This window comes from Pelodiscus sinensis, chromosome 1 (assembly GCF_052426305.1).
Source record: "Pelodiscus sinensis isolate ZL-2025 chromosome 1, ASM5242630v1, whole genome shotgun sequence".
NCBI lineage: Eukaryota > Metazoa > Chordata > Testudines > Trionychidae > Pelodiscus > Pelodiscus sinensis.
The window spans coordinates 339529042-339554414 of record NC_143052.1 but is presented as its reverse complement, the minus strand read 5'-3'; the positions used below and the strand labels follow the sequence as shown (position 1 = coordinate 339554414).

Here is a 25373-nt window from a genome sequence, read left to right as displayed (position 1 = left end):
CAATAACTCTATTGACCCAATGGAGTTACTCTAGATTTATAGAGGAGCCCAGATGTGCCAGACAGCTTCAGTACAGCATCCTACACAGACCAAATGGGGAACCTGATCCTGGGAGGGGCTAAGCCCTATCAGCCATTGTTCATTAGAAAGGAAAAGTGGAAACTCAGCTTCTCTCGATGCCCAAATAATACAATACCTGATCTGCAGATCTATATCTAAGCGCTGTCCACTCTATAAGGCTGTCTGTCACTTTCAGTGTTAAAACAGACTTGCATGGGCCAACAACTCAGCGCACAGGACTAGGAAACACGGGTAAACAGAGGGAAAGTGCTTGGGAAAATGCAGAAATCATGGCCAAGAGGCTTCCTGCTCCTCCCAGTCAAGGTTTCCAAAAAGACTGCTGTTTCTTTGCATCACATCACCACCGCCTGGCATTAGCACAAGGGTTAGGTTATTATGACGAAGCCAAGCCAGTGTTAGAATGTTTGGGGTCTAAATGTGTCTTTTTTGCCAGTCTCTTTGGGTATGTCTACATTACAGCATTATTTCAAAATAACGCGTCTACACACAAAATGCATTTCAAAATAGATTTTTGCTATTTCGAAATAGTGTGTCCACACTGAGTGGACACTGAATCGCATTTAAGGCCAGCTGGTACCAAGTCCGGCAGGGCATCAGGTCAGGAGTTCCTGTGTGGCTGCTGCCTGAGGCTATCTGAGGCCTGTGCTTAAATGGACGTCCCCCGGACAGCCAGTGCTCAGGTTTCCCTGCTTGCTTGCCTACCTTGATGAGGGACAGCAAAGCATTTTGTCTCCGTGTGCTCTGCTTGCCCTCACTTGGGACAGCACTCTGCAACATGGAGCCAGAGCTGCCCCATGGCACTCTGGTGCTTCTCGTGGATACGTTGCTGTGAGCCTGGCTGCACTTTCTGCAGGCTGCCATTCGGAAGGTCCATTGGGGGTGCTGTCAGTACCTAGGAGCCCCTGTGGGAGAGCTTCCACCATGAGGAGCACTAAGAGCCTCCCTGGTCTGCCCCAATGGGGGCTTGTGCCTCATTCCTCCCTCACATACTTCCACTTACTCCTCCCTAATCCCCGCTTCCTCATTCATATAAAATACATGTATTTTCATGAACACAAACTCTTTATTTAACAAAACGGGGGGGGGGGGGGAGGAAGGGAGACAAACTCTGGTGAGACTGGGGAAAGGAAGTGGGAGAGGGGAAGAGAGAGGGTGGGAGAGGGGAGGGGGAAACCTGGGGGGAGGGAGCTAGAAGGGGGAAGCAAGGGGAAGAAGGGGGGAGAGGAAGCTCAGGGCTCAAGGATGAGGGTCTCGCTGGACCAACTTAATTTTCATGTAAACCTGCTCCTGGGTTCGCATGTGGCCTTTGGTGGCCAGGTTGGCAGCTATCCCGCCATAAATGGCTGCATTTCTCTGTCTAGAGCGGAGATCATGGATGTTGGGGGCACTTCCCCCCCAAACCTGAATAAGGTCCATGATCTCCACCCTGGACCAGGAAAGCACCCACCTTCTCCGAGCCCTGGCAGGCTCCTGGGAGCTGGCAGACTGTTCCTGGGGAGCGGTGGAGGGCTGTCTACCAGTGGCTTGCTGGCTCATGTTTTGGGGCCACTGGGTCAGGGGCAGTGACTGCTGGCTCTGGGCTGGCAGAGGCACTGTGGCCAGAGTCAACCCCTTTAAGGGCTTCGGGGAGGGGTAATGGAGAGTAGTGTTCTTGGTTGAGGCTGGAGGCCCCCAATTTCGAAATAAGTGTCTACACAACACTTATTTCGAAATAGCTATTTCGAATTTGGAGTTATTCCTCATGGAATGAAGTTGACCAAATTCGAAATAAGCGCTCCATTATTTCAAATTAATTTCAAATAGCGGTTTGGCTGTGTAGACACTAGTAAAGTTGTTTTGAAATAACGACTGTTATTTCAAAATAACTTTGCTGTGTAGACATATCCTTTCTCCTTTCCCAGCTTCCTCTCTGTGCACCTTGTGTGCTGAGGATTGGTAAACAGAGCAATTCTTAATACACCCCTACCAAAGGGGCCGGCTCGTGGAAATGTGCTCCAGAGACCTGGAGCAGAGAATATTTAGAAAATTGTGTAATGTTTTGCAGACAGATATGGAGCAAAGTTTTGCATCTGTCCCTTAATTTATAATGCACCAAACCAAAAACATGGATTCAAATCTCCCATATTTATACAAAGATAGATCTGGACAGATCTGTCTTAGAAATACCAGTGTACATGTTACATTCACACAGCTTAGAGCTCCCAGATTAAGAAAATATAAAAAGGTGGTTTGGGGACAGATTTCAGAGTCAGAAATGTCTCAGATGGTTTTATGGTGCTAATGATAATATAATTCAGATATATTTCAAATCTGACAAAATAACATGCTGGCTGCAATTGCAATTTAGTGTGTATTATCAGGGTTTTCATCGCTTTTTGCGCCGTACAATGGATTCCTAGTTTGCATTTATTACTGCCATTACATGCTCGATTTTAATAGGGGGGTACTTGCAGCTGTCATGACAGACAAAATATATTCTTTATGTCAAACTGTACAGCAGACATTTCCTCCTTGAGGCACTGACAGGTCACCTCCCAAAACCAATTAGCTAATTGTCTAATATTACTCCCTGAGGAGTAAGAGAAACCACTGACTTGAGAATGAACTCTGTCCATAGAAAATGCATGTTCCCTCTTTCTTTTTTTAAATCCCTAATTTAATCTGTATAACTACTTCCAACCAATGAAGCCATATGCCTGCCATTTTATGGCACACTGATTCTTTGCCAGTATTTTTTTTTTAAGATAAAGAGGAACAAAAATTAAGTGTCTGTATTTCCTAACAAGGTCAGGAAATGTACCAGAGCTCAAGGGGAAAGGTGAGAGGTTATTATTAATAATTAGATCACTCTAGGTTTTTATTCTTCACAGCTCTACTATTATTTCAATGTGGGCTCAAAGCAGCAAAATGCCAAAATCCCAATTCAGCAAAGCACTTACCATCCCTGCTAAGTAAAATGACATCTTGTTCAGCAGAACTGCTCCTGTGGTTAACACTGAGTCATACCTGCAGACTTTAATGGTCATAGTAAGTGTGTACTATGTTTTTATTCCTGTTAGCCCTGCAGAGTCAATACAGCAGGAGTGAGAGAAGGAACTGATACTATCCTGAATATCCAGTGAAAGTTAAATGGCTCCTGAAGGCATTTTGAATGTACAGTTTCGCCATTTACCCCAAGCCCATTTTACTTAATGTTGTCAGTGCAATAAGAGATGCCTGAACTTAAGAACAGTCATAGTGGGTCAGACCAAAGGTCCACCTAGTCCAATGTCTTGTCTTCCAACAGCAGCCAATGCCAGGTGTCCCAGAGTGGATGAACTGAACAGGTAATCATCAAGTGATTCATATGGTTCCTGATGATTCAATTGCAGAGGCAAATAAACAAGACACTGGGCCTTTCTGGTGTAGCTCCGCTGATTTCTTAGGCGGCTCCTCCAGAGAATGAGTTTGTGCCCTTGTCTTACTCAGGAGCCAGAGGCAGGAGTTATGGCTCTGAGGCCATGCCTGCTCCTCTCCTGCCACATGGCTTTGCCCCACTCACTTGCAACAAACAGCCTTCATTCAAACAGAACCTGAGTTGCTCAGATGAAAGCCGCTGAAATGAGTAACAGCAAACCGGCTAGAATGCACCAGGGGAAAGGTCCTTCTCATGGGATTTGCTTTAAATAATATTCCTACGGCCTGGATATCACAGTGATGGGCATCCTATAAATACTCCATACACCAATAGAGGTGTATAGCGGACAGAGCAGTGTGTCTAGGTTTAGCCCCAGCTGCCACTGCCTCTTTGTGTGACCATGGACAAAACACAAACTTCTCCAGGTCTCTGTTTCCCTGTCAGGAAAAACCTCTCTCCATCACTTCCTGTGTTTCCAAGCTGCCAACTCTCTGGCCACAGCTTGACTTTAAGATGCAACACACTTCCTCCCCTGGCACTTCCCAGTTTGAGGGAGGGATCGAAAGCCAATGACTGGGAGAGATGGGACGTAACAGGAAAGCAGGGAGCCTATGTGTTCCAGGGGAAAGGTGGACCAGTAGTTGCTGGGACCTTGGAGACATTCTTTTGCCACAAGCTACCTGCATAATGTTGGGCCAGCCATCTGGTCTCTCTATGGCTTATTTGTAAAATGGGATGTCTGCACCACAGCTCAGGGATGCTGGGAAGACCAATACCTGAAAGATGGTGATGTCCTCAGTTATGACAGTAAATGGTGGCCAAATAAGTATGTTAGGTAGAACATGGGTAGTTTGGGGCAAGGTCCTTTTAGGAACCTAAGACAGGGGGCCTAAGACCCCATCTGACAATTTGTTCTGCAGGTGAAGTGCTGACAGGTAGGCTTTTTTAAATGAAAACAGGAAACTATCATGCACACTAAGGACCTGACCCATTAAAGTCATTGGAAAGTTTCCCTCAGACTTCAATGGGTTTTTGTTCAGGCCATAATGGAGGCCTTGCAAAGTACCATATGAAAATTAATAGCAAACTGGTCATTACTATCTTTGTAAAATGCATGTATTAACTTGTATGTGAAGTTATGAATTTCCTCTCTTTAATGTGACTAGAACATGTTTAAGACCAGACAGCCTCATTTAGACAACGGTGTCTAGGAGGTCTGTCCTAGACAAAGGAATGCTCCTTTTCCTCCATGATGCAGCAATTCCAAGTGGTCATATAAAAGCCTTAAGATGGTAGCCTGACAGTAGAGAGTGGGTATTAGCCCAGATTCCTAAGGGTTAAGTGTATTAATAAAAGGAATCTGGTTTGATATATCACCATCAATGTCTCCCTTTTTCTTTGGAAAATGCTAAGTCACAATTTAGCAGGAGTCCAGCAGAGAGGTTGCTTAGGAACTAAATTACTTCTCATTCTTACACAATGAGTATAGCTGATGCTGAGATCAGTGAAAGCATGAGACAGGAATCTAAGGTTTTGAGAGACTAGCTGTGTTATGTCAGATGTAGATACCTGGCTATAAAATCATTGGAAAAAGATTCTTCTGGTTTCACTAGTGCCTCAGCCTTTATAGGGGAAGCACAAATTATAATCCTTCCTTGAAGAACAATGTATTGAAAAGCAAACTTGGAGGAAAAAAAAAAAGTACGAGTAAGAAGATATTTAAAGGTATTTCACAGTAGTGAATGAGATCAGATGCCTTTTTCACAGCTTCTGGGTTAAACTCATCAAATTTGGGGTCAATAAGGAAATTTTATAATGCTAAATTGCACTTACACAGTACCTTTCAACCCATGACCTCAAAGCACTTTATGAAGATAAATGACAAGATGTGTGGAAAATTGATAATACTGAATTATTATTAAAGTTGGCCACGAAGTGGTTTTTTTTCCTCCTGTGAAAAATTTCAGTGAAGAATGAAAAAAGATTTTGTTTTCATCAAATGTCTCTTTGGAAGGGTTTTGGTTTTTGCAAAACAGACATCCAAAATGTTGGCAACCCAAATGAGAAACATTTCAGCCAAAAAACCAAAACCAACTTAATTAATGTCAGACAACTCCTGCAGAAATTTCTCTTTTGATACACAAACCATGTTCTGGAAAAAAATTAACCAACACTAATTATTGCCCATATTTTAGAGATAAGGAAATTGAGGCACATGCTGCTTACAAGAGGACACATGATGGATGAGGGGTAGAGTTAGGCACAGAACTCTGGATTCCCAAACCCTTGCTATAACCACGAGACTGCAGTCTTCCCAGAATATACTGGGAGGGTCTTGCATGGGCCAGGTCTGAAGCAGAGAATGGGTAATATCTGTTAGGATAAGACAGTCCGTGTTCATCATTCCCTGTGACCACATAGACTAGAGGATGGTGAAAGATTAGTAGCCCTCAGTCTGTCTTGTCCTTTCTTCTCTCTGACTTTTGGAGAAGTAACTTACTAGCTTGAATAGTTTTAGGAAGTAAAAAAAAAAAAAAAAGGACCAGAAAATGGAGCTTTTTCCCTTTTTATTTTGTGTTTATTGCTGTGACATGCACAGAGCAGGTCCTGTGGGCAAGAGCCTGGGAGTGCAGTGACAGAGTTTAGCTCCAACAAGTGAAAAGATGTGGGGTAGAATCCTGGCCCACCAATGTCAATGGAGACAGGATTTCACACTTGGACTCTATCTCCATGGACAGCTCCCCAGAGCAGCAGGACTGGGACGGCTGCAGCAGCAGCCTCCGCTGTTCACTGGGATCCCTTTAAAAGTTGTGGTTGGGACACATGGAACCACCATTATCACAGCAAGCATATTTATTTCTTCCTACACATTTCCAGACAGGGAGGTGCCCTGATGCGGCTGCTGCCATGTCACTGGAAAACCAGAGAGAGAGCATGGAAAAGGCCTGATAAATAAGAATTTCTGCACAAACCCTGCCTCTCCACTCTAGTCTTAAAATCCTCCCACCCAGTCAGCAGCAGAGAGGTCAGTGCAGAAAATATTCATCGCCACTCACAAAACTGACAGTGGGACAAGTGGCAACATTTCCTTCTCATCCCACCTTCCAGGTAGAGAGAGAGAAAAGAGAAACCAGAATAGTTCCCGAGTAGTAAAGCCTCCCATGTGCTCGGCTGCATATCAGCCTCTCAAAGAGAAGATGCAGAGATGCTCCACGTTCCACATGTGGGCTGCCCAGAGCAACTCTTTTGAGCTTCATCACACCAAGAGATATTTCAGAGTCAAGAGTGTAGCAGTGAAGTAATTAATATCTGCCGAGTAAGCCCCACGTTTGTCTTTTCACTATGAGCATAATAGGGTCTTCGTGAAAGACCTTAGAACATAGGGACTGTGCTCCTGCCTTTGCAGGATTAAATGGCTAATGCATTGAGGTTTTTCATCCATTTCCTCAGTCCCTTCCACATTCTGACTGATCAAGAAATTCTGCTGCCAAAACTTTCCTCACTCGAAAGACCACGTCATTAAAATCAAGATGTCACTCGTGTCTTTATGTCAGAGCTGTGAGCAGAACTCCAGCCAACTCTCTTCCCTGCCTCATGACTGAGTTGTGAGGCTAAATCCACTAAAAAAATATTGTGAAGCACTTGGAGATCTATGGGGATTTCATTCTCTTAAGGGAGATCTAAGTTTTCAAAAACATTCCAACTAAGAAGCTCTCAGACACTCATTAATGTAGAGCTCAGATCTGCATTTCATACTCAATCAAAATTCCCATTTGATTTCAATGGAAGTCTTGCCGGAGTAAGAACTGGAGGATCAGGTCCAGGTTGAACACTACGTTTCCTCGTCTCCATATATAAATATTAACAAAGACATTCTTTTACAACAAAAATCTTATAAAACTTATTCTACAACTTAATCAGAGATAAGCTTCATATTTTACACAAATGCATAATCATAAACTGGTCTATGAAAGTCCCTACAGTTATACTGAGAAGTCTCGCTACCAGTCACTTACTAACACTTTGCAATAGTGATCGTATCTTGTGGTTAACGCGTCTCTACTCTTCCTCCTCTTCAGCTTTTCAGCTGATAGTATCAGTTCAAATCTTCCATCTCAAATTAAGATCCAAACTTCTGGTTTTCTTACACAGAGATGTATTAACCTATTATTGTCCTATCAAAACTGTACACAACGCTAAGCTTTTTTTCCCAATCTTCCCCATCTATTTTTTTATTTCCATAATTTTTGTGGGGTACAAATAACTTTCCATCAAATACCTTCTTAGGGAAAAACATATCACAAAAATGCTCAGTATCCATTGTGACATTCTATGCCTCGGGGGAGCACCCTGTAACTCCCGTATTCCTCATTTTTACATCACTGTGGTCTTACATATAAAGCATACTTTGCAAGGTATCAGGGGAAAGGTTATGATCTGCTAAAAGCAATGTTCCCTCTAATTTTTTCTGTCCATGTGTGGAATAAATGAATCTATGAGCAAAGTTGAGCAATGATTCACCTGCATGAGGCCATCCCAGGGGAATTGCTCAACTTTGCTCACAGACTTAGCAATGACCCCAGACCAGCCTGGACTTTTGTTCCCTGGACATATGGGACAGAAGGTATAAAAACCAAACACAAGGGCTCATGCTTTCCCTTTCTCCTGACCCACCATGCTGCAAACTACAAGGACACTCTGAACACTCCAAGAGAGGGGACTGGCCCAGATTTCAAGAGTGAGACCTGTGTACTATGGACTGGAATATCCAGCAGGGTGAGAAAAACTGCCTGATCTAGTTGTTGCCCATGTGACGTGTGCTTATATAATATTTCCTTTTTGTAACTACTTTGGCCTTTTACCTAACACTTATAGTCACTTAAATTCTGTCTGTAGTTAAAAAACTTTTTACTGTTTATTTTTCCCAGTGAGTTTGGATGAAGTGTATGGTAAATCTGCTTGGGTTTTAAAACAGCTGGTCCACTTTCCACTGATAAAGGGGTGAACCAATTAATAAATGAGGGTACGTCTACACAGCAACATTATTTCACAATAACTGATGTTATTTCAAAATAACAAAATGTGCATCTACACAGCAAGCCATTATTTCGAAATAATGTTGAGATGGAGGATTTCTTACTCTGACTCCTGTAACCCTCATTTCACGAGGAGTGAGGGAATTCGAAGGAAGAGTGTTCTTCCTCCAACTTCCTGCTGTATAGACAACACCAAAAGCCAAATTAAGCTATTTCAACTTCAGCTACGCAATTGACTTTAGCCCTGCTGTGTAAATGTGCCCTCTGATGGCACAGTACTAGGAACTGGACAGGGCGGGTTTGGCTGGTGCCTTACTCAGAGAGATTCCTGAATGGCTCTAGGAGCATTCATGCAATCTGGATGGGCATTGGGCTCCACATGCGGCTGTGCTAGGTGAGAACAGCACCTAGAGCAGTGGTCCCTAACGCCATGGCGCCCGCCGGGGCATTCGTGTGCGCCCGCCGACAACCTGGGCCATCCCCGCCCCCGGGAGGTGCCGGCCCCAGGCGCGCGACACGCACTGGCGCTGGGTGCACGGCGCTCGGGCGGCCCCAGCCTTGGGGCACATGCGGGCACTCGGGCACGCGGTGCTCGAGTGGCACCGGTGCCGGCCCCAGGCACGTGGCTCGGGCAGTGGCGCCAGCCTCGGGCCCACAGCACAAGGCGCTCGGGCGGCCCCAGCCTCGGCCCTAGGGCACACGCCGGCGCCGGGTGCAAGGGCATCCCAGTCCTCTGGCGTGCCCCTGGACGCACGGCCCCGCCCCCAGGCCCCCACCTCCCGGGTGCCCGGCGCGTGAGTGGCCACACCTCCCGGGTGCCCGGGAGCCTCTAAAGGTTGGGGACCACTGACCTAGAGGGATTGCTGCTGGCTAGGCATTATGAGAGACAACCTAGGATGGAGAGAGTTAGGGGAGCACAGCAGTTCCACGCTCCTAGGCTGCACCCTAGGGAGATCCTGCCCATCCATACTAATGCTTTAGCTGCAATCTATGAGATTTTTGCCACGGGGAAGAATAAACTAAGAAAGGAGATGATTGACAGTGAAGACGACAGATTTTTTTTATAATTAGACTGTGGCTCCTTGGGACAGAGACTGTCTTTTTGTTCTATGTCCCTACAGCACCTAGCACAATAGGGCCCTGATTCGTGACTGGGGTCCTTAGAGGCTATTGCATTAGGAATAAATATTACATAGAGCAGGGCTGTGAAAAATATGGCCTGGGGGCAGGATCCAGCCCACCAACCCACCGGCTCCGGCCCGTGGACCACCCTGCTGGGACCATCAAGAACATAGCTGTTGCTGTTTAAAGCGCAGTCCCTGTGTCTCTCTGCTATGAAGGGAGGGGAGATTTTGTGTGATCAGCCTGTCCTCAGGCCAATCCTTAGCTCCCACTGGTTGGAAACAGCTGGCCAATAGGAAACAACCAGCCAACAGGAGCCGAGAGACTGGCCTAGGGCAGTGTTTCTGAAAGTTTTCCATGAAATCACTTTGAGAAACACATTAACTGGCCACCCTGGTTTGTTTATTTACTGGCACCGCGGCCAAGGGGAGCCGTGGGAAATGACATGAGTTGGTCCTCTATTTCCTTCAGAGAGGATCCAGAGGATGCATAATCTGATGATGTAGCACTCGGTTCCAATCACCTCTAACACCACATGGCCAGGGTGAGGAAACAGAAACAGAAGTGCAGCAGATCCTACCATGCTCAGATCTCTATCTGATCACTTGTAATAAGATTGGATCAGGTGGCCTAGTTCACTGCTATGTTGTAATTTATGGGTTGACTTAAAACAAATAACCTCATCCATGAGCACATGACAAGCCCAGGGCATAGATGACCTAGCTGAGGACACTGGAACTATAGAGCCAGCGATGGAACACATGCTTACGTCTTATTGACTTCAAAGTTCAATGCTTTGCTGAACTGGGATATAAATTATACTTTACGTTGTACCAGGAGCAATACTAATGCCAAAAGGGGAGAGCACATATGGGACCGGGCTGTGCACTGTAGATAATTAAATTACATTTGTCACCTACATACCACACAGATGAGCATATTAGAAATGCAGACAGGCTTTGATATAGCATATAATTTGTACATGGTACCCTGTTATTACCGTAGTCCCTTGCAGGAGGAATAACGGTAGTTTGAATTAGGAGCTTTAATTCGAACTACCTAGTCCATGCCGCATGTAGCTGCGGGCAGGTAGTTCGAACTATGGGGCATTTAAAAATAGCGGCACCCATGAACATGCAAATGAAGCCCAGGATATTTAAATCCCGAGCTTCTTTTGCAAGTTCGAATGCCTACATTAGCCACCCTAGTTCAAATTAGGGTGGCAGTGTAGACATACCCTAACAGAAGTGACAGAGAATGCATTTGAGTGAGACCTAAATAGAGACCTTTTGGCTTGTGTGTCAAATTTCAATGGAATTTCTGTGCTCTGATTTCACTCCTTGTGCCTATATGGACCATGTGCTTTTCATAACACCAAATTGTAGCGTGTGAGTCAAGTGAGTCAGAGCCCTGAATGGAGAGGGTGGAATGACATACTACCTCAGAAAGGCTGTACCCTAGTTTCAAATTGTAATGAGGATTTAGGGAGGTAAACTGGAGGCCTGGGATTTGGCCAGGTCCTGAGAGTCATGTTGATAGCTAAAAATGATCAGAACTTCACTTTGTCATCTCTTCTGTATCCTCTAGCAACTCAATGTCCCCTGGAGGTATTGATCTGGGATCAACTCACAGCAAAGAAAGCCATCTACTGAATCACTCAACTGTATTGTGTGTGCCAACGGGAAGGGTAAGACCAGGTACTTTTTGTGGTAAGCATCCTCTCCCCTTTGCCTCTTCTTACACTTGCCTTGGACCAGTCTCCTGCCTCTTAGCTCCAATTTAGCATCACCCTACGGCCACAATAAATATTTCTCCCAAAGGCACCATTTATGGGGGGTTGGGGAAGGGCAGTAACTCTCCCTAAAGTTTGAATTGCTGGATTTCATACTTGAGGTCTGCTTAAAGCCCAGGCCCTGACGCCAGAGCCAGTTCTTAAATGAAATAGAGTTTGAGCTAATTGTAGCTTTGCCTTTGGAGCACAGAGTTTGCTATAAAAAGAGAGGGGAAGGTGATTAAGAATAACAAAAGGCTGGGCATTAAAGTAACTGAAGGATCATTAGATCATTATGAAAACATTGCTAGGTACTCCACTTAAAAAGATGGGGAGGAGGCTGGGAAGAGCAGGCATGAGTGTTGTGCTGCTGGGATTTGCATTTGGACCACTGCTGTTAAACTTACAAATGTTCTTGAAAAAAGGGGCAAAGAGTGACTAATCCAAAGCTGACTGTAAAGAGTTACAAAGAGATCTCAGAAAACTGGCAACACCAGGGCAAATGGAATTCATTGCTGATAAGGGCAAAGTAATGTTCATGGAAAAATATAATCCTAAGTATAGATACAAAAATGATGGGGTCTAAAATAGCTGTTAACACTCAAGAGATATTGGAATCCTTGTGGATAATTGCCTGAAAACATCTGTTTAATGTGCAGTGATAGTCTAAAAACTAAAAAAGCTAACAGAATATTGGGAATCATTAGGAAAGGAATAGATAATAAGACAAAATACCATATTGCCTCTACATAAAGCCATTGTATGCCCACATCTTGAATACTATATACAGATCAGGTCATCACATCTAAAAAAATATATTGTATTTGGAAAAGATACAGAAAGGGCAACAGAAATGATTACGGGTAAGGAACAGCTTCCATATGAGGAGAGATTAACAGAACTGGGACTTTTCAGCTTGGAAAAAAAATGACTAAAGTGTTGGGGGAAATGTTAGATGTCTAGAAAATCATGAACAGTGTGGAAAATAGAGTAAGGAAAAGCTATTGGTTCTTTCCCTAACATCACACAAGAAGCTGAAATTTATAGGCAGCATATTTAAAACAAATAAAAGAATAATTTTTTCACAGTCAACCTGTGGAACTCTTTGCCAGGAGATGGTGGAAAGGCCCACACCATAACAAGGTTCTAATAAGAATAAAATAAGTTCAAGGAGGACAGGTCCAGTGGCTACTAGCCAGAATGGGCAAGGGTGGTGTCCCTAGCTTCTGTTAGCCAGAAGTTGGGAAAGGGTGACAAGAGATGGATCATGATGATTGCCTGTTCTATTTATTTCTTCTGAAGCACCTGGCATTGGCCACTGCCAGAGCACAGGATAAAGCACTAGAAGGACCATTGTTCTGACCCAGTATGGCCATTCTGATGTTCTTATATAGAGCTGAAATGTATCTGCCTAGGCTTATCGGGTAGTTGAGTCAACCACTCGCATTCCCTCTCCCCCCCCGCCCCCCGCCCTTAGTGTCTCTATATCTGAGGTAGGAAGGGGTGGGAGAAGAAGGAGCTAGTGCTAGGGGGAGCCGGCTTAAAAGCTCCAGTTCTTTCTACATTTAAAAGGCAGAGCTGCAGCGATCCGGACCCGGTGCAAGCCAGGACTAGACTTGCTGCCCAGGGTGGTGGTTGTTTTTAAATGTAGATGTGCCCTCCATGGATGTATGCCATAATGGCAGCAAATGGGCATAGAGCTTGAAGCATAAGTTAGAGGACCATTTCCATCACACCTGCAGTCAGGACTCTGGTGTGGGGAGGTTTCAGCTGACCACACCCTCTTCCCCAGAGACCACCCTTTTTTTTGCAGTGCTGGGTAAACACAGAGTATCCCACTGCCCTGTATCCTTAAAACAAGAGGAGAATCAAAGCAGCAGAGGGATGTAAATTCAAATTTCACATCTCTGGCTCCGTATCAGTATAGGTGGGTCCATTTCCCATTCAATAAGAACATAAGAACGGCCGTACTGGGTCAGACCAAAGGTCCATCTAGCCCAGTATCCTGTCTACCGACAGTGGCCAGCACCAGGTGCCCCAGAGAGGGTGGACCGAAGACAATGATCAAGCAATTTGTCTCCTGCCATCCCTCTCCAGCCTCTGACAAACAGAGGCCAAGGATACCATTTTATCCCCTGGCTAATAGCCTTTTATGGACCTAACCTCCATGAATTTATCCAGCTTCTCTTTAAACTCTATTATAGTCCTAGCCTTCACAGCCTCCTCAGGCAAGGAGTTCCACAGGTTGACTACACGCTGTGTGAAGAAGAACTTTCTTTTATTAGTTTTAAACCTGCTACCCATTAATTTCATTTGGTGTCCTCTAGTTCTTCTATTATGGGAACTAATAAATAACTTTTCTTTATCAGCCCTCTCCACACCACTCATGATTTTATAGACTTCTATCATATCCCCGCTCAGTCTCCTCTTTTCTAAACTGAAAAGTCCCAGTCGCTTTAACCTCTCCTCATATGGGACCCGTTCCAAACCCCTAATTATTTTAGTTGCCCTTTTCTGAACCCTTTCCAAGGCCAAAACATCTTTTTTGAGGTGAGGAGACCACATCTGTACACAGTATTCAAGACGTGGGCGTACCATAGTTTTATACAGGGGCAGTAAGATATTCTGGGTCTTATTTTCTATCCCTTTCTTAATAATTCCCAGCATCCTATTTGCCTTTTTGACCGCCGCTGCACACTGCGTGGAAGTTTTCAGAGAACTGTCCATGATAACTCCAAGATCCCTTTCCTGATTTGTCGTAGCCAAATTAGCCCCCATCATACTGTACATATAGTTGGGGTTATTTTTCCCGATGTGCATTACTTTACATTTATCCACATTAAATTTCATTTGCCGTTTTGTTGCCCAATCACTCAGTTTGGTGAGATCTTCTTGGAGTCCCTCACAGTCTGCTTCTGTCATGACTATCCTGAACAGTTTTGTATCATCTGCAAACTTTACCACCTCACTGCTTACCCCTTTCTCCAGATCATTTATGAATAAGTTGAAAAGGATTGGTCCCAGGACTGACCCTTGAGGTACACCACTAGTTACCCCTCTCCAATCTGAAAATTTACCATTTATTCCTACCCTTTGTTTCCTGTCTTCTAACCAGTTCTCAATCCAAGAAAGGACCTTCCCTCTTATCCCATGGCCATGTAATTAACATGGGCTGGAACAATCAGCTACGTCATAGGATGAGAAAAAAGCAAGGATGGTTAAAAAGGAGTCTGGAGCTAGAGATGGCAGAAAAACAGAATAAAAAAGGAGAGAGATGGAAGCAGCCCTGGAGCTATGTCTAGACTACGGAGTTTTTCCAGGATATTGGGTATCTCGGAAAACCTCCGCCGCATCCAGGGAACGTGTCTGCTCTTCTGACATTTTTTGTGCAAAAGCAGACGTGCTCTTTCAAAATCTCTGTCTTCCTCGAAGGGCTCTTCCAAAAGAGGATGTTTTTCCAAAATCTGGCCCTGTGTAGATGGGCCAACATTTGGAAAAGCCTCTACCGACAAAACTATTGGAAAAAGGTATGCAAACTGCAGAGCACAATTTGCGTATGTTTTTCCAATAAAAAGCTGCAAGTATAGATGTCGCCTGGGACAAGTGATGCTGTCTTTGTAATATCTGTGCATCCCACATCAAGAAAGGTTTGGCCACCCTCACTATATGTGGCATGTATTAAGTCAGGAGTGTGGAATATGTTAGTCCATAATTTAAATCCTTTCCCTGTGCAAATACTCAGCCTGCCAATGCAGTTCACATCTGCAGGTCACGTACTATTGCGCTGAGGGCTGGACAGTCTGTGAACCAGCCTCAAGCCACGAAAAAAAGGTCGTGGGAAAAAGCATAAGGGGCTGGCAGGCAGAAACTTCACAGCCTGTCGGCTCAGCATCCTAGTGTATTGCAATCATGAATACAGCAGTATATGGAGGGGGGAGGAGAGGAGAGAACGAAACAGAGTGTGTGTGTGTGAGAGAGAGTGTGTCTGTGTTTGCTTCTCATTTAAAAGCACAAAATCCAGCTCTGCTCTCTCTGTATCCTGTCCTTTCCCATTGGCGCTGGAGCAAAGAGGGCTCCTCTCAGCCTCAGGTCCAGTGAGTTAAGAGGCATGTGGGTGTGGTTGGGAAAAGAGTGGGTGAGAGGCTCTGAAAGCTGTGAGGATCCAAAGGTGTTTCGAGGCATTGGGATTTAGACGGTGCTATTGAAGAGCCTCCTCCCATGAGAGGCCGGCTCAGCCTCCTACCTGTTCATCCAAAAACCTGAGACTTCCCACAAACACTTGGAAGAATTTTCTATTGGAAAATAATTTCCTCCCCTGCTTTTCAAATCTATGCAAATAGATCCCTCCCCACACCCAAGCGCTCAGCTAGGCTTTTACAAAACACAGCAGCCATATACTCCAGGGACACATGTTTTTCTGCTCATTTGAGCTAAACCTCCTCCACAAATTTCCCTTTTGCCAAATGTTTCTGAGTAGGAAGGCTGGAAAAATAAACTCCCCCAGCTCAGCTGGGAAAGGCAAGGCTCAGGAGTGATCCGGAGGAGTGACCAGCTTTGCCTTGAAATCCTCTCTGACATGCATGCCAACTTTTGTGGGGCATTTACTTGGAACAAGCGACTATTGTGTCTTGTCAATATTTCAAGGCTTCTCTGCAGAGTGACATAGGGGGATATAAATCCAGGCTTAAACAACATTGGTGGCTTCCTCTTCGCCTGCCTACGAAGGGGGAGCAGCCCTTTTATCTTCTCAGAGGTCTCAGCTTAAGTCATGGTCACCTGCATTTATTCCTTTTTTTTTTAAATTCTCATAAGGCACACCAGATTGACAGCTCTGGAAACACAAGCATCCTCCGTTTATCCACAGAGTGTATACTGCACAGGCAGCCGTGACAGTACAAGCTTTTCCAGGGGGTTTACAGTCCACTCGGGCAGTGCACACGAATAGGCAAAAGCTCATCTGCTGCATACTCACACTAAGCTGTTGACAGAAGCATTCTTAGGATGTATGGGGCCCTACGGAGTATTAAACTGGTGCCCATATGCCCAAAGGCAGCCTGGGGGATAGGTGGGTGATGATTTGTTAGAGATGTGATTTTATAATCTTCAGCAACACACTAATGATATATTTTTAAAGCAAATTTGAAATGAAAGTCCTGTAGACAGAGTAACAGTAAATTCTGAAACTGACAGCATATACCTGGGGTTGGCAAATGCCTGTTAAATGGCTTCATTACCACTTGAATGTGTTTTTCACAGGTTCAATGTTCTGCTAGTACAGGGGTGGGCAAAAGGGCCACCATGGGCTGGATCCAGCCAGCCAAGCGGGTGGATCTGGCCCGCGGAGGCCCTGCTGCTCTCCCCGCCCCCAGGCCAGTTAGGGCCTGGGGATGGGGGAGCGCCCAAAGCCTCCTCCCGTCCTCCCAGGAGCATGTGATGCTTTGAAGTGCTGCGCGCTGCTCGTAGGGTAGGGGTGGGGGAGAGCGGAGGAGGCTTTGCACACTCCCCCATCCCCAGGGCAATCAGGCATGGGGGTGGGGGAGCTGCGTGAAGTTTCCTTTCCCCTGCCCCGGGGGGCCCTGTGAGGAGCTTGCAGCACTTAAAAGTGCCAAGTGCTCCTTGCTAGGGTTATCAGATGGCTTCAAAAAAATACTGGACACACTTGATCTCAGATGGGGGAGTGGACTGGCCGGGAGGGGAGCGGGGCTGGCCATAGGAGATGGGGGGAGTGGGGCTGGCCGGGGAGGGGGAACTAACTGGCGGGGAGCAGGGCTGGCCGGGAAGGAGCTGGTAGGAGCGGAACTGGCCGGGGGGAGGAGGAACTGGCTGGGGGGCAAGCTTGCGGGGGGTGAGGGGTAGAACCGGCCGGCAGGGAGCGGGGCTGGCTGGGAGGAGGTTGTGGGGAGTGAGGCTGGCTGGGGGGGAACCAGCCAGTGGGGAACAGGGCTGGCCCGGGTGCACACAGATCTCGGGGTGCTGCCTGTCCTGCGCATGGTCCCGGTGGGGCGCACGGGCAAGTCCGGCCCCAGGGATTCCATCCTGCCCCGCCCCCGGCCCCTCCTCTCTACTGTGTAGTTGCGTATTGCCTGGCTGATAGACTCGCTCACGCAGTACCAGCCAGGCAGTACGCAACTACATACTGATAATTAGAAAATACTGGACATTTCTATGTCCGGTATTTTCTCAATGTGTTTCCCAGACAGAAAGCTCAAATACTGGACTGTCCGGTTCAAAACCAGAGACCTGGCAACCCTACTCCTCATAGGGCGAAAGGAGGCTTCCCGCGCTCCCCTGCCCCCAGGCCTTGATTGGCCTGGGGGGTGGGGGAGCATGCCAAGACTCTTCCAGGGCATGGGTGCCTAGTGAGAAGGGGGGGCAAAGGGGCTCCTCCACCCACAGACCAATCATGGTCTGGGGATGGGTAGCCCCACCCTTCCTGTTTAGGCCCCGCCTCTTCCGGGGTGACCTGGGGCTACTTCAAAATTTTTTGAAGTGGCCCCCAGGCAAAAATTATTGCCCACCCCTGTGCTAGTAGGTCTAGCACCCTTTTTCACTTTCATATTAATTAGATCCTCTCCCAGATTTTTGCGTATTTTGTGTATGGGTAAGGATGGACCTGGCTGCTGTGGCACCCACCAATTTGTTATAGGCACCATTGGTGAAGTGTGACTTGAAGAGACATTTGGACAGAAACAGAGAGATCCCTTGTTAGTTCCCAGAAGCCTCAGCATAAGGGGCAGCATGGGAGGCAGACCAAGGCTGCACCAGCTGGCTAGCAAGTGGGGAAAGAGCTACACAGTAAGGGTACGTCTACACAGCAGGGCTAAAGTCAAATTAAGCCATGTCAGTTATGTAGCTTAAGTAGAAATAGCTTAATTTGGCTTTTGCCGCGGTTTACACAGCAGAAAGTCGAAGGAAGAACACTCTTCCTTTGACTTCCCTTACTCCTCATGGGATAAGGGTTACCATGAGTCAGAGTAAGAAATCCCCCAGCTCGTCATTATTTCGGAATAAAGGCTTGTAGTGTAGACACTTATTTTGTTATTTCGGAGTAAGGTCAGTTATTCCGAAATAACGCTACTGTGTAGACGTACCCTGAGGCACAAAAGAGGATATATGGGGGTGGGGTCTGGGCAGAACTGGTACAACCTAGATGGGACAGACAAACAGTTGCACCTACAGAGTCAGGTTTGTTCAATGACTGAGTCTCTGGCCTAACATATAGGAGACCTGGAAGCAAGTCCCGGCTCTACCACCATCTTCTAATGTGACCTTAGGCAACTCATTTGATTGCTGTGCCTTAGTTATCCCACCAGTAAAATAAGTATGTTGTACCCTTCTTGATAATGGGCTCTGTGATTGCTGGATGAAATTTGCTATGTACCTACTAATTAATGATAATGAATATTTAACATTGCAGATCTTGAAAGGATAAATGTTAAATAAACAAACAGCAGTGGCAGAAAGACTAGAAATTGAATCAACAACCATTAATAATTTGAGGTCAAGTCAGATGATCTAGTGGACTCTTCTAAACACATATGAAGATCTCACTCAAATATCCTTACCCAGCAAGCACAGGTATGTTTGCAACACATGGATATCTATGAGGTGTTGCCATTTTAGGAATCAGACTAATTTGTTATGTAATTAAAAGTACATCAGAGCTGTCCTGATCTACCAGCTCACCACTGATGATCAGAAACAACAAGAGGGTTTGTTTGGTTTGTTTGTTTTTTGCTTTTAATTTAAAACACAGAGGTTGAAATTCACCCCAGTGCACTGAGTCAGTATGAGGTTTAGACACCACTTATGTCCCACTTATGTTCTCAAAATAAGGCTGACATGGGACTAAGAGGTGCATTTCATCCAGACTGCAAAGGCTGGGGAGCTGTAAATTTTCTGCTCCACACATTGCCTATGAAGATTAACATTTGAGAGCTGTCACTTGGAAATGAACCCGTGCAGCAGAATGCATATCAATCACACCCCCAAACAACAGAGCCAGGGTTAAAACGTCAAGCACATATTGATTAAACATATTTCCAGCTTGTAAGGCTGCAAAGAAGCATTCTTAATGTCAAAAATAAATTCTTAAAGGCCATCTCAGTGACTCTCAACTGACCAGCTGGCCACGACTACTGTCTGTCCTCTGCTCTGGTATTCCTTTGTATCCTCCAGTTCAGAATTCAGGACAGTATGTACATTTTGCACTAATTAACTACTGACTGGAGATTTCACTTAAGACCGCACTGAATATATGCTCCTAATTTGTGTTCATTCCTTTTTACTGTTGGAAACTGGCCCTCTCTATGCAATCCCCATGTATGTTGTAAGTCAGGTGGATTTGGCCCACTTTCAGGATAAAATCAGAAATGGCAATTTATTTGGCACAACCCAATGACATTGCATCAGTACGGGAGGACATTTGTTATTATTTCCAGTGTTGTAGGATGCCATGGTGATTTCTGTGGAGAACTGTGCATAAACAACATGAAATGAAGTCCCTATTCTGGAGAATGTGATGTGTACATTGGTCCAGTGTATGTAATTGTTAGAGAGCTATAGCTGATAGGAAGTATGGAGCACATGGATTTTGGACACAGGCATGCAGCAATTCTTCAAAAAGGGCTATTTTTGGAGCTTTAGGTATCTACCCTACACACCCAAATCAGATAGCATTTGAAAGCTTATTTTATGTACGTTGAGATGAGGTCTGATGTGGAGATGTCAAGTGATGATGTAAGCCTGGAGGAAAGACGAAACAACAGCACCCCAAATGAAAGTGTCACATTTTGCACATTTCCAGAAACACTGAAACAGGACAGTAAGTCAAGTTTTTATATTTAAAGTTAATTTCAAAATTTATATTTGAAAAGTTATATTTAAAACGTTTATATTTCAAGTTAATGTGGTGTTAACTGGCAAACCAACAATATATTTGTTTAGTTTGGAAAAGAGAAGACTGGGAGGGAATATGACAGCAGTTTTCAAGTACTAACAGGGTATTACAAGGAGGAGAGAGAAAAAAATTTCTCTTTGACTTCTAATGATAGGAAAAGCAGCAATGGGCTTACATTGAGGCAAAGGAGGTTTAGGTTGGACATTAGGAAAAAAATTCCCGTCAAGGTGGTTAAACTCTGGAATAAATTGCCTAGGAAGGATGTGGAATCTCTATCATTGGAGATATTTAAGAACGCGTTAGAAAGACAGCTATAAGAGATGATCTAAAATGGTGCTTGGCCCTGCCATGAGGGCAGCAGACTAGACTTGATGACCTCTTAAGGTCCCTACCGGTTCTAGTATTCTATGATTTACAGATTTCTATTGGTTTTGCATAGGCAAGGTCCCTCACTCCCGAAAATAATGACATTATTTAATATGTGGCAAAAATGGAGAATATTAACATTTTGCAATATACTAACATGAAATGTTTTCACATTCCATACTCTTAGTTTTCAAGGTCTCTCTCAAGCACTTACAATAATCTTCTTTAGAGTCAATTGATATTTGCTGACCCTGTCAGTCTCACACTGACGGTTGTGTGTCCATAGTTTGCACTGCGTCCACAAGAATTCCTAACATAATGCTTCTCCATTTGCAAGCATTCGTTTGTACAATGTAGCATCTAGTCTGCCTGGAAGGTTTTAATTTGTAACTGTCTATGCATGTAGTACTTACTAGCCGTTGAAATATTTTAGAAACTAGCTTTTTAATTCAGTGACATTTCGGCATAGGTCAATATTAGTGTTAGAAATTACAGTACACGGGTTCATATTGAGTTTCAATCAAAGTGCTCCCTAGAAAATATGACAATTCTAACTCTCACATATAGATTGAATCGGGGGGGCATCATCAGACAGTCTTGCTGGTCCCCTGGGCAAGGCGTGTTTGGGGTGCTGTGCCCCTCCTCCATCCCCTCTGGCATCCCTCAGAGCCTCCCAGAGCACACAATGTGGTGCTCCCGTGGTGATTTAAAGGGCCCTGGGGTTCCAGCTACCACCACTGCTGTAGGAGCCCTGGGTTCTTCTGAATCACCAGGCCCTAGGGCAGTTGCCCCCTTTGCCCTCTCCCATTGACAGGCCTGGATCTAATTAATATCTAATTCAGCACAAGTATATATATTGCACTAAATGAAAAATGGTGGTAATGGTGCTAATAAGATACTTCGGGAATGTTACCTCTACAGGGAAGTCACAGTATAAGACGACACAGAGGATGCAGAATTACATCAAAGAGAAAAAGATTTTCCACAAACTCTGAAAAATGGGTTATTTGTCGAGAAAAATCAAACAAATGCAAAACTATCAAAAGCTGCTCAAACTAGACAGAACTCTGTGCTTCTGTCAGCAGATGCTGCGAGTGATGAATTGAACCGGCAGCAACTGGATGAGCTGTCTAATTTTGATGATGTACGCTATCACAGGGGCTGCTTTCAGAAACACACGAGCAAGTTGAATTTGGCACATGTCAGAATTGCACTGAACCCAGGAAAGAAAACAGGCTCTGCTGCTGATCAGAGTCTATCATGCTCACCAGCTTCCATAGCCAAAAAACTCAAGGAGACAGAAGCGGGATTGTAGAATTGACCAGAAAGGCACCAGCCCTTGTCAGATGGACCCTCACAAGACAAGACCTGTGTGAACATGCAACAGTTATGAGAGAAGGAGGTGTCTAGCTTCACTCCTAACTGGTTTTACAAGGTCAGAAATGGTGAGTCTCACTGTTGTAGCCATTTCAGTTGCCGGATTTATCCCCTCCAGAGTCAGGAAAGTATCTGAAATTCAGATTAACCGAACCTCACTGAGCTCTGCAGTCCGTTTACTGAATCTTCTGCACCCTGGAACCAAGCAGAGGACTGGAACACCTGCTCTCCGAAAGCCTCAGTGCACAACAGATTCCAGGCAGTGCAGGTTGAATAAAGGCCCATTAAACCCCATTACTCACGTCTGTACACTCACTGGCAATTTATTCCAGAGTTTAACCACCCTGACGGGAATTTTTTTCCTAATGTTCAACCTAAACCTGACATCCTGAATTCAAGGAAATTCATCCCTGGTTCTGAATGTCTTGCTAGTAGGTATGTAAAATTTCGATTATTTGGCTAATCGAACAGTCAATGCAATTTGCATTGACTATTTGATTAGTCGATAAGGGCTGTGGCTACACTTCAAAGGCAAAAACACTGTAGGGAGCACGGGACCAGCGGGGGATTCAAGCAGTCCCCACCTGGCCCTGTGCTCCCCACTGTATTTCAAAACATCAGTGCCACATGGAACCCAGGATCATCTGGGGACTCTGAGTTCCCAGCGGACCCCAGGCTCCATGTGGTGCTGCCACTTTGAAACGCCGTGTGTCAGGCTCCACATGGCATTTCAAAGCCACAGCACCACGTCAGCTTAGCTGACCCCAAGACTCCACATGGCACTGCTGCTTTGAAACACCGTGTGCAGCCCCGGGGCCAGCTGGGGACCCCAGGCTGCACTCAGTGTTTCAAAGCATCAGTGCTGCATGGAGCCTGGGGTCTGACCCCAGGGTCCATGCGGCGCTGCCACTTTGAAGCACCCCCTTGTCTTTCCCCACCTCTTGCTGCCTCTTGCAAGCAAGGGGACGGGGAGTTGACTAGTCAACTAGCCTGTCAACTATCTGATAAGCATTTGCTTATCAGATAGTTCACTAATCGTTCACATTCCTACTAGCTAGACCATCGCTTTAAATTATATAAACCACTCAAGGCTTATACATCAATGAACCAAAAAGTCGTTGCCTGTGTTTTACTTAGCCCCTGTAAGGCACCTCAGAAATGATAGATTATAAAACTCCCATGGACTTCAGAAGGAGCTCTGCCTGAGTAAGTACTTCAGGACTGTCCTTGTATTAACAGAACTCTAGAAGCACATGACAAATGAGAGTTTGCTTTGCTCTAATATGATCACTGCGATGTCAACCCAGGATAATCCCTGTGGGACTTCCTACTGTTGGAATATTTGTGTTTATATTTCATAGTGAGACAGGGTGGGGGTGGCATATTGAGCTATCACAGAGGAGATGGGGCAGACTTTGTTTGCATTGGCAAAACTGGAGAATTTCTTTCACAGAACTAAGAAAACAAATAAGCAACTCGCCCCCTCCCAGGCCTCCCTTATAGCCTGTAGATGTAATCGTCGTTTATCAAAGCTCACAAGGCCTAGAAAACAAAAGAGATGGATCCAAATGACAGGGGAAACACTGAGCAGAGCCGATAATTGAAAAGTAGGAAAAATGGAAGGTATTCTTTGTTCCTGTACTTTTCTTACGAACTCAGGGCATGTTTACAGTATGCAGAAGATTGATGACGACAGAGTCAATCTTCCGGGGTTCAGTTTAGCGGGTCTAGTACACTGGACTGATCAGCCAATCTTGTGCCTTCCTTTGGAATGCCCATTTTATAAAAGGCAAAACAATGCCTAGCCCATAGCTTGCTCCATCACACTCTTAAGGCAGGACTGAACATCTATTAGAATCCTTAGTCACAATGGAAATGTATTCACAGTCACAGACCTACAGTAAATTGCCTTAACAGCCGCTAACTGTTGCTCTAATGGCTAAAACATCATCCTAAATGACCAAGCTGCCATACAAATATATTCATCATTATTCTACAGCATTCCAGTCATCCTGGCACAGAAATACAGCAGCATATTGACTTTTATTACGCAGCTAAGCTGAGGCTTCCACCGTCTTAAAGCAAAACACATGCACAGCACAACATGTTAAATTCTGGACAGGATCCCCTCTACTGACACAGCCCATCACCAGCACTATCCTTAACATGCTGGTGTCTGTTGCTCCGTTTCCCCCCCTCCATTCCCATGTGTGATTAACTTTCCAGTCATCATATTTTCCTGTTTGGCAGCCAGACTGAAATCTTTAAACCCACGCATATGGCCAAATTAGTTCCTGGCATCACCCCCTTCACTTCGGTGAAGTTATATGAGGGGTGAATTTAGTTCATAAAGCTTTAACGTTTCCCAACACAGGACCACAAGATGGATCATTCCAGAACAGACATTATAAGCATGAAGGTTGGGCTTGTGTCTAAGGTAACGAATGAGGCTTGAAGAAATCTGGGATTCAATTCCAAGCTCTGCAATAAACTTTCTGGGGCAGCTATTTCCTCTCCCTATGCCTCAGTTCACCAGCTGTAAAATGGGCATAAGAAGTTACCAGCTGCAGTCGTACTCCTAAAAAGGAACAGGGCAAGTCAGCACCTCTCAAGGGTATCGTGCCATGTGTTCTGCAGACAGCATTGCAATGGTTTGTGCTTGGTGCACATTGTCGAGGCTCTCTCTGCAACCATAAATACTAGAAACATGTTTTCTTTATGAGAGAGGTCAGTTTCTGGATCACCATCCTGCAGCATGGCAATGAATTCCACAGTTGGACAACTGTGGAATACACTGGGCCCTGATAATAACTACCTAACCCAAGGCGCAAGGATTCATTTGGTAATATTTGTGCAATGCTGCGGTGACAGGAGAATTTAGAGAGATGAGTGTGAATTCCACATGAAGCTGGAGGAGGATAGAGAGAAACAGTAAAAAGAAAGAAAGAAAGAAAGAAAGAAAGAAAGAAAGAAAGAAAGAAAGAAAGAAAGAAAGAAAGAAAGAAAGAAAGAAAGAAAGAAAGAAAGAAAGAAAGAAAGAAAGAAAGAAAGAAAGAAAGAAAGAAAGAAAGAAAGAAAGAAAGAAAGAAAGAAAGAAAGTCCAGTCTTTCCTGTAAAGCTTTTGTACACACACAGAGAGAGAGAGAGAGAAGGGAAACTAACACACAGGACTAGTTCTCCCATTTACTAGTCATAAAAAGGGATATGCCAAGGTCTCTCAATCGATGCATTTTAAAGATATATCATTGAACTCTTTTGTTTGTTTAAATAGACAACCCTTGAGATTATCAGAGAAGGGAAATAATATGAGTAGAGTTTGGGCTG

General features: G+C 45.0%; 1 protein-coding gene and 1 long non-coding RNA gene across 3 annotated transcripts in view; one reads left to right on the top strand and one right to left on the bottom strand.

Moving 5' to 3' along the window:
- Positions 1 to 25373, bottom strand: part of GAB2 (GRB2 associated binding protein 2) — a 174745-nt gene that overhangs the window by 135990 nt on the left and 13382 nt on the right. The gene's annotated exons all lie outside the window — the stretch shown is intronic.
- On the top strand, positions 8149 to 18962 carry LOC142826573 (uncharacterized). The gene is made up of 3 exons (XR_012900787.2): positions 8149 to 8254; positions 11224 to 11345; positions 18825 to 18962. It is a non-coding gene; the product is annotated as an uncharacterized LOC142826573 (long non-coding RNA).